We start from the raw sequence: 13,051 nt of genomic DNA, 5'->3' as shown, positions 1-13,051 counted from the left end.
GCTATTGTTTCTAACATATTTGTAAGATGATTTCTTTGTTGCTTTGTAAGTCCCTCCCCCATGGTATAACCCCAGTTTTCACTGTATTTGATGTTGGTATAATTTATGGAGGGGAAGGGATAAAAAATTGTTTAAATAGGGATAAAGGTGGATCTATTGCAACAATGAGATGTACAAGCCATTATGTCGAAAAACGAACTTTACAACTTTGATGTGGGGGATGGGGGATGGGGGGATATAGGAAGGGTTAGGAAGGGGAAACAATGGAAGAGGAAACAATGCTTGATAAGAAATGTACTCATTATCTTGCCCACGTAATTGTAACTCATCCATACAGTATTTTCACAATAAAAAATATCAGAAATGCAGCCAGTCTTAATTAGATAATTACAGTGAGTACAAGCTTATCATTTTTGTTTCTTCCTTATTTGTCATTTTAGGACTTTGATCCACCTTCCTCTTTTACTAGATTCTCAGGCCTCATGAGGAAAACATTCTTAACATTGTAGTAACTAAAAGTGCCAGGCTCAGTTGCCAGTCTCCCTTAGTACTTGGGCACAATGAACTGGTGGTGGTAGCCTCTGCCAATTATCTTCACTTGCCACAAACCCTGAACCAGAAACCAGTGATATGAAGCAGCAGGGATTATAAAGCATTCATTGTGGGAAAAGTTAGACATTTGGCAGAAGCCTCATCCAGTTCCCAGAAGCACAGTTCTATGGTCCAGTTTGCTCTGTGTTGGGGTCAGCTGTGCCAGCCTCAACTTCTGGTGCTATGTGACTGTAGTGCTGCTTTGCTCGATCATTATTTTTGACATAGATTTGGCCACTGCTACTGGAGATGTCACCCCAAATCCTGTCTCTTCAGTTCTACTGTCAATGAATTGTACTCCTACTTAAATTGCTCAGAGTCTGTTTCTCTTGCCGTTGGCATTAAACATTGGTTGATTTTGTAGGCTGAATGCTTAAGCAGAACCTATGCTCTTTAGTAACCATACATATGATTCCAAGATATGAGGAATTATGTCTGACGTGTTCAATATATTCCCAGTGTCTTGGTTAGATGGCCATGCAGTAGGAACTAATGAGAGTTTACTGGAGGAATGTCCTCTACACTACTTTAAGATATAATTTCCAGATAAAATTTAATCATGAAAATTAATTATTGACATATTAAAAGCATTTAAAAAAACTTTGCTAAGATATTTTGTTAACATTTGGCATTAGTTATTACTTGGTAGGTATATATTTTCTTTACAGCAATGTACCTTAGGGGTGATATCAAACCACATATATACATAAATTCACAGACCCATATTTGTACACAAATTGCATTCAAAAAGATTATATAGCATAAAATAATTATCATGTAATATTTTCATTAGCCAAGATATATATTTCTCAATAATAGTCTGTTAATACCAAACTTAAGTCTAAGGTTCAATTTTAGAAAATAAAATAATCAAGAAGAAGCCTTTTGATTCAGCCTTTGATTTTGTTTTTACGTACTTAGTTAGTTAAAAAATTTGACTAATGAGGGCTGCGAAGTTCGTTCAGTGGTAGAATGTTGGCCTCCCATGCATGAAGCCCTTAGTTTGATTCCTCAGTACCACATAAACAGAAAAAAACAGGAAATGACACTGTGGCTCAAGTGGTAGGGGGCTAGCCTTGAGCTGAAGAGCTGAGGGACAGCGTCCAAGCCCAGAGTTCAGTCCCCATGACCGACAAAATTTATATATATATATATATATATATATATATATATTATATATGACTAATGAAATTAAACAAGTGTAGTTTTGTTTTCAACATATTGACTAAATGGATCACTGTCCTTGGACTGAATTTTTATAAAGTAGAAGAAAATTAAATGTGTCAAGTTACAGAAGCATAAAGCAATTTTCACTAAGGGTCTTCAACTCATCTTCATGCTTTTTCAACAGATGGAAGAGTTGAAATATTATCAAATAACCCAATAGTTGTTCTTCCAAAAGAACTATATTGCTTGTGTCACACTTAACACCTGGACAATTTTACCTCTTCATTAATTTTCAGTGTAACATATTAGTTGAAGTACATACAAACTTATATCTAGATTATTATAATATTGTAAGTTTGACTCCTGGCTCCAAAATTCCTACCAGCCTTATGATTATACAAAGTCTGAAAAATTATCCTAACATGTTACTCTTACAAAAATTCTCTAAATGTTTAATAAGTTCTTTATTGTGAAAATGCTGTATAGAGGGGTTATAGTTACATGAGCAACATAATGAGTACTTTTCTTATCAAGCATTGTTGCCTCCTCCTCCTTTGATTTTCCCTACCATCCCTTTCCTCCCACCTCTACAACTACACTCCCCCCTGCCCTGCCCCCACCTAAATTGTTCATATATATATATATATATATATATCATAACAAATATGAAGACATCCAATGCAAATGGGGAAGACTAAAACAAGGACTATCTATACTTATGTCTAACAAAGCTGAATTAAAACACAAATTTTTGGGGAAAAAAAAGAAAACTCTGCCTTAGCTACGTGCCATCCTTAGTGTTCAGCTGAACATGCAGAGGACTTCTTGTACTTCCCATTTCTAGCCCCACTGACTATAAGTTTGACCCTGAACAAAGGCCGGTCACCATTTGTCCCTCTCCTGTTGGGGAGGTGGCCTTGTCAGCCTTGGCTGGCAAATAGACTCCTTTTCTTGTAAAAAAAAATTCTCTAAATTATTTTACATGGACTATATAAAAACACAACTGTGTTTGATAACATCCTTTGGATCACATATGTATAATTGTGGACTTACTTTATAAATCTAATGCAGCATAGTGCATCTTTTGAAAATTTATCAGACCAAAACCCTTCATGAAGTCATTCATAGCCATCACAATCTCAGTCTGTCCTAAAATTTTGGTTATGAGATATATCTAAAAAACAACACTGTTAAACAGCACTCAACCCTCTGTAAAAGATGGCATAAACATGACACGTTAAATTATATCCTTTTACACATCTATCTAATCCTGTTCAAAGTCTAAAGAAGTTATCGATAGATATGTTAATTGATATTTGGATCCAATTTAAATATCATCTTTATTCTTCCTCATGAGTTAAAAATGGAACATGGAGGTTCATGCACTTGGTTAGAGATGAGATTTTGTATAAAGTAATTGAATACAATGAGTATATTTGTTCACCCTTTTTCTCTCCAACCATCCTTCCACACAAATGACTTCTTTGAATATAAATAAGATACCAGTGTCAGAACAGGACATAATGAGGAAAGACAGTTTCAGGTAGAATTAGTAAGATGTGGTAAGGAGGTTCTATCCACGTTACTTGAAAAATGCTTACACATAGGTATCTGTAAAAGTTCGTAAGTCTTAAGTCACTAACAATTTCAGACTGTTCAAAGGTAAACTTTGTAATGTTGCTGTTATTTTTATTTTCAGTGTCCTGCAGGCACGGTATCGTAACACTTGAAGAGCTGATTTTGTAGGAATGGGAGAGACCTTGGAGTTCTTGAAAAACATGGAATTCATCATTCCTTATGCTACTGTTCCCAAACCTATCTTCTTTTCTCCTTTCTTTGCCTCCACTTTGATTATTACCTCAGAGCTTCTGGTCTTTCTCTCTCATTTATTTACTACCTGAGATGTATGATGTTTAATACTTGATCTGTGCAGCACCTGCCTCATAGATTCTGAATCCCTCCTGCTGTTTTTAAGCCTGTACATATTAATCTCCCGTTTACAAAGGCATATACTGTTTCTTACGGAAAGTGGGTTTCAATCTAAGTGTCTGTTTGGAATAGCTCACTCTTAATGTCACTTCCTAGCATACAAGAACACTCTCAACTCTCATGGCCTCCCTCAATATCCCTTTGCTTGTAGTCCATTGGTGTTTCAGCAACAGCATCTCTTTGTGACTTGATTGACCTTTTAAAAATAGTTTAACATGTGCTATCTGTAAATCAAATACATTTCCTGTCAATGTGTTAAAAGTATCCCCTCTTCTACTCTGCACTCTTCCATGGACATCTCAGAACTAGTTATATTCAATCAGTTGACTATTGCTGTGGAGAAATCACAAATCCCTACTACTTTGCATTTATGATAATAATCTTTAAATTAACATCCTATCAATTCAGAAAATTTATTTTGCCAGCCTGAAATACTTAAAAGCTTTCATACCTTTCCTCTGAATCAAACTCTTAACAACACTGATATTTCTTAATTCACCGGTAGCAATATGGTTAAGACAAGAAACTATTTTATTTTCTCTTATCTAGGATTCCTCCTACTTCTTTTCACAATTACGATTCTCAAACTAACATAGTTTAGGATTTTTCATGCTAATCAATCAGTTTGTGTCTTTCAAATCTACCTAGCATTCCATCTATTGAGGTAATTCCCAAGAATATCCCTTCTCTCCAATATCCTCAATTTGTCTCTTTCCATTGGATCAATCCCATATTTTAATATAGTTCTCTCAAATAAGATTCCCATTTGATCTCATATTCCACAATCGTAAGAGCCTCTCTGCTTTACAGCTAGTTTTTCAATAAATCTTTTACCCTTTTACTCTTGGAAAAAATTTTAACCAGATGATCATTTGAGCACAATTTGCAAGGCCAATGGCATAAAACCTGACCTCATATCCCTCTGCCGCTCTAGAAAGTTACCAGTTGTTCACATCCTCCAACAGCATGCTTCCTTCTCTAGCTTTCTGTACTACCATCCATCATTTCCATCTTATTCCTCCAAAATTACTCTTCTTTATGTAACCCTTATTTTCTGCAAATACTATTTTATTTCTTTTTGGTGATCTTGGCTTGCCTACTTTTTATTTTTCCCTTTGGAAATTTATGCTTGCTCATAGTGATTTTAAAATATAACATTTCTATATTGATGAATCTTAAGCTCTATTTCCAATCTTTATAACTCCTGGGAGTTTAAAAGATATTTTTAAATCAGCAAATCCATACCACAATACATAGGTTCTTCATTGTTCCACTTCAACTCTCTATTTCTCAGTAAACTTGAATATGATAACCTAAAAATCATCTTGATACTTTATTTTTTCCTCTCTTCTACCTCTTAACAACCTCAATCCAGATATAAAATAAAACACCTTTAAACTTCAGTGATGGAGCATTCCTTTATCCATCTCACTGGCTGGAGGTCCAATCCATCACATTCACTTTTACTTGGACCAAGGCAACACCCTTTTTTCCACACCTACATTCCTGCCTTTGCTCCTCTTCCTTAAGAAGGCACAGTGTTGAATATACAAGACGCACATGCATATATTATATATAATTTACATTAAAATGCCTAAAAATAATCTGGAGCTATTGGGTAATACTTATAATCCTAGCTATCTGGGGTACTGAGAATGGATGGATCCTAGTTTGAGGCTAGTCTCTACCAAAAAGATTGCAAGAACTTGTTCAACCAATAGCCAGACTCTGTGATTGACACCAGATAGATATCTACCTACATAGGAAGTCTAGGATTGAGAGCATCAAGTCGCCTTTTCAAACTGGACAGAAAAGTCAATGTGAATCCTTCATGAAGGAAAACAGGTCATGGTGGTGAAGGGCTGTGATCCTAACAAGCACAAGCTTGTGATAGACAGATTTCCTCAATACCCAGAACAACAACAACAGCAGCAAAAGTGGACTGTAGCCCAGCACAGGTGGCTCACTCCTGTAATCCTAGCTACTCAGGAGGCTGTGATCTGAGGATCAAGGTTCAAAGCCAGCCTGGGCAGAAAAGTCTGTGAGACACTTATATCCAATATAAACTACTAGAAAACCAGAAGTGGCTCTGTGACTCAAGCGGTAGAGCGCTTGCCTTGAGCTGAAGAGTGCAGGGACAACACCCAAGCCCAGAGTTCTAGCCCCACGAGTGACAAAAAAAAAAGTGGGCTGAGGGTGTGGCCCAATAGTATTTCATGAGCCTAGCAAGTGTGAGGCAAAAGAATATCATTTGAAGAACTTTTTACTGCTTTTTTAATGATCTCTGTGAGACTTCAGGCACTTTATAGTATATACTTCTTAATTTCCTTGGCTTGCCCTATGCCACCATTTTCTGTGTCCCTAAATGATTCCCAATCTGTTCCTAAATGGATATCTTTGTCTGTCTATCTGCTTTATCTAGAAGACTCTTGGAAGAATATCATCCATTTGCCACCTTCTATTTCCCAATAGGCTTCTAGTCAGAGACTTCATCCTTAGAGTTGCCTTCCTGCAGCACCCTACACCAGTCCTTCCTGGTTTACAGAAGCAAGGTCACCCTACAAGGTGATAGCCTTATTGCATGAAAATTCATATAATCCAGGAATAAGGAAAATATAAATATTCTTCATAGGTAGCATTGATTTGCATCCTTCGATTAACTTTCTTTTTAAATCCTAGTCCTTGCATATGTCCAATATTGTTTCACCTGTACCAAGTACAAATAGTCAATAATTCATTTCCAGCTTTGGGATTTGAGATGGGATCTATCACAGATTATGTTGATCCCTGTTCAAATATGTCAGGACTAGACAAAAAATAAAGGACATGTTTTAGAGTTGTTCTGTTTTACCTTGCCAGGATGGAGTAGCAAGGGGACTATAGAGCCAGAAAGAGCAGAGACAGAGTGCTTCACCTTCCTGCCAAGTTGTTTCTTTTTGTATTTCTCAAAACAGCAGGCATTAGCTGGGTCAGTGGCACTCTTTAGAACTGGCAGAGCTTCATTCATTTGGAGCCAGCTGTAGCAGAGCCCTGTTTATTATTTAAGTACCATACATGCCATTGTAACCAAGGAGGTAGCACTAAAGCAGGGGGGTCTCATGGAATTTACTGGTGTTTGATATAAATCTAGGGGGAATAATGAGATTAATTTGTGCATCCCATCTGGCCTGTACAGGCTGCCCTTTGCTCAGGCTTATAATGGTTCAAACAAAAGAGTCACTTTGTAGCAAAGTACCTGCCCAATATATCCAGGCTGGCTTTGTCCAATACTTCCAGGCAGGCTTTCCTTCCTTGCAGAAGATCAATGGATGTCGACTGTCCTTTTAACCTGTTCTTTGCTACAGTGTATTTTGTATGCTTTCCTCCAATATTTTTCCATGTGGGAATGGCATTTTAGATTTTAACATTGCTAGGTATTTTTTATTGTATTATATTATTTTGGTAATTTCCATGGCCAAATGAGTCAAAAGGTTTAAATATGTGAACCATGTCATCTTAAATATTGTGCTTGTCATTTTTTTTAAATCATAGTGACAAAACACAGGATAAATTCCTTAAAAAACTTGGGTCAGGTAAGGTTGGGATCCATAAGGGAGAGAAGACAATGATCAAGGTGAATTGCATGTTGACATGTTGAATCACAGCCCATTTGTAAACTATTTATAGATATTTTTAATGTTTTTTAATTGTGAATATACTGTATAGAGGAGGGGTTACAGTTATATGAGCAAGGTAGTGAGTACATTCCTTATCAAGCATTTTTGTCTTTCCTTTGTTTTCCCCTACCAACCCTTCCCTCCCATCTTCACACCTATACAACCCCACACTCACCCCCTCGCTTAAATTATAAAATTTGTTTTCGACATAGCATCTTGTACATCTCATTGTTGCAATGGGTCAACCTGTATCCCTGTTTAATTCTATGCTTTCATCAGAAAGAATGACATTGCCCCATTTCTTAGGAAATGGAAAGACTTGGAAAAAATTATATTAAGTGAAGTAAGCCAGGCCCAAAGAAACATAGGTCCCATGGTTTCCCTTATTTGTAATAACTAGTACATGTCTGAGACAAGCACAAAAGGTCAGATAAGATGTTGTTAAGCAAAATGAACCCCAAGATAAGGACACAAATGATTTTTTTTCTTTCTTGCTATTACTTCTATCATATTTATAAGGTACCACGTGATTTTTTGTTGTTTTGTATGTCCTTCTCCCATAGTATAATCCCTGTTTTCACTGTATTTGATGTTGGTATAATTTGGGGAGAGGAAGGGAAGAAACAAATTGTTTAAATAGATAGTGTTTTTAAATTAAACAACCAAACTAGTCAGAGGAGGAAAGAATTATTTGGTTCACAGTTTCAGAAATTTCAATCCATGAGCAATTGGTTCCAGCAGTGTGGGCTTTTACAAGGTGGAATGTCATGGTAGAAAGGGAACAAGAAGCAAGATGCTCACTTCAAGATAGACAAAGGGAAGAAAGAACAAGAGAGGCATCGATCACGGACAAAGTATGGCAGGAGGGCTTTGAGAAACATGATTGCTCACCTCAAGGCAGACCAAGGTGAATACGGGACCAGAAAAAAGATATGGTAGAGAGGGCATGGAGAAGCAAAGGTGCTCACCTCAGGAAGACTCACTGAGAAAGCCCAGGCAGGATCAGGGACAATGCACGCTCACCAAAGGCACATTTACACTTAGTGGTACCACATCCACTTCCTAACACATCCAGTTGTGAACTTACCACTGGATTAATGTGCTGATAAAATGAGTGTGATTCAATCACTGTAACACCAAGCCTTCAACACAAGAATCTCAGTAGTTATTTTATATCCAAACCAAAACTGATACACGTTGAATTAATGACTGACAGTCCTACTATCAATACCATGCCTCCTGACAGCACACCTTTTGGCCTTTTATTTTTTTTTTGCCTCTGACAATATGATGTCTTCTATGCATCTTTTGAAAAAAATTTATATAATACTATATAAATTATAATATTAGAGAATATAGAATATTTCAAAGTCTGGTATTTATTGCAAACATTCAGACATCTATTTCTTGCTTAAAAAGATGATTAATAATTAAAGAACATATTCTACTACATAAAATGGATGAGGGGAGCATTATTCTCCTCCTAAAGTCTGCTTTACTATCATACCATATTTTGGAGAATTGTCTTGGGTTCATTTAAACTTTGTGGCTCTGTATTTAGCTGTGGATCTCTTGAGGGTAAATGAATATGAAGTTTACTTTGATCATGACGGTCACACAAATAAGATGATTATTTCATCTTATCACTGAGAACATTATGTCTAGGATAATTTTAAATTTTTGAATACAATATATACACCAATTTTAACTCCCTTCTTGAAAAATATATAAATTCATATTTAAATATGATTTTACATTTAATATAAATATAAATCATATAAATATGCTCTTATATTCATATTTAAATATGATCTTCCTTGAAAACTATGCAATGTTGAGCAGTAGAATACTGGGCTCTTGAATAATATCATGCAAAGGGAATTCTGGACCCATCTATAAATAGCTCCTATTAAACGTATTTCGTACCAAGCTCAAGTAAAACTCCTGTGCAATATATTTCAGCAATTCAGACAAATAATGAGTTCATTTACAAATACTCACTTGAGAATCTTTGTAATTTTAGAGGAGAAATTAGTTTCAACTTAATAAAATCAAGATAAAAAATCTAACACCCTAAAACCTCATACAGAATGCTGTGTCTTTTCTATATTCATTTTTGGTGATGTATCTTGAATATTCAGGAGTTAACCATGCCACCTAACAATAGTTTTCTGCTTAAGAACTATCCTTAGGTGCATGGTGATTCTTATTACAATGAGCATTTCATCAAATCAAAATCTATCTTATGCTTATGATGAAAAATGATAATCTTCTACATCACTTTTTCTACTTGAGTGAACTAATTGAAAGAAGTCCATGTCTGCCAGTGCCCAGAGGAAGAAAAAAAAATCACAGAGGCTGACCGAATACTAAAATATCTCCATAGCTGCTGATCATCACAGCTTTTGCACATAGTTAATATAATGATAGGCTGGTCCTTAACCAAAAGCTAGTTTTAGTTCTCTCTTACACCTTTCCCCCTCTTTCTTTCTCTACCTTACTCTTCTTTTCTCCCTACCTCCATTCCTCTCTCTTCTTTTCTCTCCCTCATCTTCCCTCTCCCTCCCGCTTTCTCCTCTTTTTCTTCTCTTTCTGCCCTCTCTCTTCCTCCACTTTCTCTGACTGTTTCTCTGTCTCTTTGTGTCTCTGATTCTGTTTATGTCTCTGTCTGTCTGTCTGTCTCTCTCTCTCTCTCTCTCTGTCTCTTTCTTCCTCCCTCCCTCCCTCCCTTTTTCTCGATCCTCTGTCTCTAAATTTTTATCCTAAAAATTCTGGAGACCCCAGGGTCTCATACAAGTGCTTTACAACAGAGCTACACAGTATCATGTTCCATTTTATTTTGAAAACGTAGTATCCTATTTAAATTTGTTTAATACTGCTGGACTGAATTTTCATTCTCAGTTAAGTTACTTAAGTATTTTATCATTATTTTATGACAGAAAAGAAGTTATTCTACCTACGAATCTGAAGATGTTTGTAATAAAACTCTTGTGCATGTCATTTAGTTCATGAAAGCAAAAACCCAAAAGTTGCCCTAGCAAAATTATTTCTTAATGCCATTTTAGAAGTTCTGATACTCATAAAAATCAATTAAAGATCGTGTTTTATAAGTTTCATTGGTCAAAATAATTATTCATGTGCAAAATTTAATTGATCATATTTTTATTTTTAAATCATTCTATTTTAAATATATGCTGGTTAAAAAGATTAAAATATTTTAAATATTTGTTCTAGCAATTCAAAAGTGACATTTTCCATTTCTTAGAGAAACTGGCTTTCTGTTCCTAAGTATAAGGTAAAATATGTTACAAATTTTTCTATAAGGGTTGTTTCTTTGATTTAATCCTAGTAGTGGAAATAAATTTTAATAAATGAGTCTCTCTCAATGTCTATCTCTCTCTTTCTACACACACATATGCATACATACACACATACATTGTGAAAATTTGGTACAGAGGAGTTAGTTACAATTACATGGGCAAGGTAATGAGTACATTTCTTATCAAGCATTATTGCCTCATTTGTTTCTCCTTACCATCCCTGCCCTCCCATTTCCGCAACCCCTGCCCCGGCCAAATTTGTAAAGTTCATTTTTCAACATAGCTGATGTTCTACCCCTTGAGCTATGCTTTCAATCTTGATTTGGATGTGGAGATGCATCGATTTTTCTGCCCAGAAGAAGTCTGTGGCTTTGAATCCCTATCCTCTGAAACTCACTCTATTGAGAAGATAGGATTACTGAGATACCCAAGTGCTTTGCGGATTTTATTTTCTGTTTATTGCACATATCATTGAACTTGGAGAAATATATTCTGTTTCTGAACTTTCCATCATTGGTATTTGAATATTGCTGGTTTTGCTCTTTTGAAAGCTGTTTAAAAATCTACTAAAGTTTATAACTGGATGTATGCACCCGCTTTTCACTGCAGAGGTTAAAAATATCAGACATGATGGGCACTGGTGACTCATGCCTGTAATCCTAGCTACTCATGAGGCTGAGATCTGAGGATCACAGTTCAAAGCAGGTCTGGGCAGGAAGTTCTGTGACACTTTTATCTCCAATTATCCACCAGAAAACTGGAAGTAGGGCTGGGGCTCAAAATGATAAAGCACTAGTCTTGAGCACAAAAGCTTAAGGACAGTGTCAAGACCCTGAGTTCCAGCCCCATGTCCAACAAAAATGAATGAATGAATAAATAAAGAGCATGACAGGTCATGTAGATTGAAATAAAGTATTTCACCCACTACATTACTTTGCCACTATGCAATAAAAATATTTATTTTATAAAAATGATCAGTAATTATAAAAAATGACATTTTTCTATAGAGGACTATTTTATTGACTTTTCAAAAACAAACCAACATTTTCTCAAATTTCTAGGCATGCTGCTTATTCATTTTGAACATAAGGAACATCTCTATAGGAAATGCCGTTCCTTCTGATGGTGTGGGAACATTACAACCATTAAACTGAACGTGCTTCATTCTGGTAATTTTGGCCACTGAAACTAGGAATACTGAATTAGAAGAAATGAAGAGAACAGGTGTGTGAGTCGGGGGTTCATTGTATGAAATCAATAATTCAATATGTGTATGTGAAAATATGGAAAGGGTTTACATGAATCAAGATGTATTCACCAACTGTTTTGTTAAATGGCAACTTTGTACAACTACTTCAAGGTAATTTATAAAAAAATATTTTCTCATTGTTAAAAAAGGAAGCCGCAGACTATTTCTTCAGTTAGCTGCCTAAAATATCTAATTTAATTGCTATGCCTTTTTCTAATTGTTTGTTCCATTCATAGGTTTGCTTTTGGCAAAATTTACTGGCTGTTTTGTTTATCTTTTTGAACATATTAATTAACATTAGCCAGTACATAACCCTTGAGCATTAAAATAAAATGCTATCTTGAATTCATTCATTCCTCTTTGAGAGCAATCTGAAAACAATAGAGAATATCTAACTTTTTTTCTTCTAGTTATTTACCTAACCTGGAAGCTTAATGAATACTTTCTTTGCAAAAAATGAGATTTAAGGGTCGTATGTACATGATATCTCTTGTGAAACTCCATGGAAACTTTTCTGATGCTCAATTTTAAGGGTTGTGTTCTTGCTGTTTTTCCCCCTCGCAGTGCTGTGTAAATCATGAGGTGAGTTTCAAAATATAAATCACACATGTCCCAGATATAGGTCAAAACGAAGTGAGTCATTATCAAAAAAGCAAAGAAAGAATTGTTATTCTTGTCAGAGAAAGGAAATCAGTTTAGAGATTTGGAAAGACTCTTCTGTCATTTAGAGATTACAGGAGTTTAGCATTCTGCCTTGAAAAAAACTGAAAATGTTTGGTAGGAAAGAGCAACAGGGCTTATTTGGAACCCAAGCTTCTTTTCAAACTTCTTGACTCAGTTTTGCTGTCATTCCTGGAGGATAGCACCAGTTAATAACCTGGTAAAGAAACCTTATAAGGAAATGTTCTCACATATGGCAATTCAGGATTGGCTCACCAGGAAAACATAATTAAAAGAATAGAAACAGGTGGCAGAAAAATCTACCAACAGTGTTCTCTTTGATATTCCTGCTGTTGCTGCATGCATGATGAAATATTCCCAAAGCCTTGGAAATGGAAACAAAGTATGACTTGCAAGCA

General features: G+C 35.7%; 1 protein-coding gene across 2 annotated transcripts in view; it reads right to left on the bottom strand.

Annotated features, from left to right (window-relative positions):
• Positions 1-13,051, bottom strand: part of Lrrtm4 (leucine rich repeat transmembrane neuronal 4) — a 778,329-nt gene that overhangs the window by 703,130 nt on the left and 62,148 nt on the right. The gene's annotated exons all lie outside the window — the stretch shown is intronic.

The sequence above is a fragment of the Dipodomys ordii genome, unplaced genomic scaffold (assembly GCF_000151885.1).
Source record: "Dipodomys ordii isolate 6190 unplaced genomic scaffold, Dord_2.0 Scaffold192, whole genome shotgun sequence".
NCBI classification, from domain to species: domain Eukaryota; kingdom Metazoa; phylum Chordata; class Mammalia; order Rodentia; family Heteromyidae; genus Dipodomys; species Dipodomys ordii.
This window is presented reverse-complemented; position numbering and strand designations above follow the sequence as displayed.